The sequence below is a fragment of the Cucurbita maxima genome, unplaced genomic scaffold (genome assembly GCF_002738345.1).
Source record: "Cucurbita maxima cultivar Rimu unplaced genomic scaffold, Cmax_1.0 Cma_Scf04733, whole genome shotgun sequence".
Taxonomy (NCBI): domain Eukaryota; kingdom Viridiplantae; phylum Streptophyta; class Magnoliopsida; order Cucurbitales; family Cucurbitaceae; genus Cucurbita; species Cucurbita maxima.
In genome coordinates this window covers 225-1,213 of record NW_019276749.1, presented here as the reverse complement: position 1 = coordinate 1,213, position 989 = coordinate 225, and the positions used below count along the sequence as shown (strand labels likewise).

The 989-nt window shown below is 50.9% G+C and overlaps 3 non-coding genes and 1 pseudogene across 3 annotated transcripts; all 4 read right to left on the bottom strand.

Moving 5' to 3' along the window:
- Window positions 1-10: 10 nt before the first annotated feature.
- On the bottom strand, window positions 11-129 carry LOC111476048. Its single transcript, XR_002716865.1, has one exon. It is a non-coding gene; the product is annotated as a 5S ribosomal RNA (ribosomal RNA).
- Window positions 130-264: 135 nt separating this feature from the next.
- On the bottom strand, window positions 265-383 carry LOC111476046. The gene has a single exon (XR_002716863.1). It is a non-coding gene; the product is annotated as a 5S ribosomal RNA (ribosomal RNA).
- A 135-nt stretch (window positions 384-518) lies between these two features.
- LOC111476047 lies at window positions 519-637 on the bottom strand. Its single transcript, XR_002716864.1, has one exon. It is a non-coding gene; the product is annotated as a 5S ribosomal RNA (ribosomal RNA).
- A 284-nt stretch (window positions 638-921) lies between these two features.
- LOC111476049 overlaps window positions 922-989 on the bottom strand; it is a 130-nt pseudogene continuing 62 nt past the window's right edge.

Below are 989 nucleotides of genomic sequence, written 5' to 3'. Positions count from 1 at the left end.
AAGAAAAAAAGGGGTGCAACACGAGGACTTCCCAAGTGGTCACCCAACTTAGTACTACTCTCGCCCAAGCACGCTTAACTGCGGAGTTCTGATGGGATCCAGTGCATTAGTGCTGGTATGATCGCACACGACTTTCCATGCGCACAAAATCGAATTTAACGCATGCGGGGCGGCATGATCGAAACGCGATGGGCGTGAGCGGGGGAGGGGTTCTCATTTGTAGAGAAAGGAAGAAAAGAACTGGGAGAAATTGAAAGAAAAAAAGGGGTGCAACACGAGGACTTCCCAAGTGGTCACCCAACTTAGTACTACTCTCGCCCAAGCACGCTTCACTGCGGAGTTCTGATGGGATCCGGTGCATTAGTGCTGGTATGATCGCACCCGACATGCCATGCGCACAAAATCGGATTTAACGCATGCGGGGCGGCATGATCGAAACGCGATGGGCGTGAGCGGGGGAGGGGTTCTCATTTGTAGAGAAAGGAAGAAAAGAACTGGGAGAAATTGAAAGAAAAAAAGGGGTGCAACACGAGGACTTCCCAAGTGGTCACCCAACTTAGTACTACTCTCGCCCAAGCACGCTTAACTGCGGAGTTCTGATGGGATCCAGTGCATTAGTGCTGGTATGATCGCACCCGACATGCCATGCGCACAAAATCGAATTTAACGCATGCGGGGCGGCATGATCGAAACGCGATGGGCGTGAGCTCTCATTTGTAGAGAAAGGAAGAAAAACGGAGTTCTGATGGGATCCGGTGCATTAGTGCTGGTATGATCGCACCCGACATGCCATGCGCACAAAATCGGATTTAACGCATGCGGGGCGGCATGATCGAAACGCGATGGGCGTGAGCGGGGGAGGTTCTCATTTGTAGAGAAAGGAAGAAAAGAACTGGGAGAAATTGAAATTGAAAGAAAAAAGGGGTGCAACACGAAGACTTCCCAAGTGGTCACCCAACTTAGTACTACTCTCGCCCAAGCAACGCTTA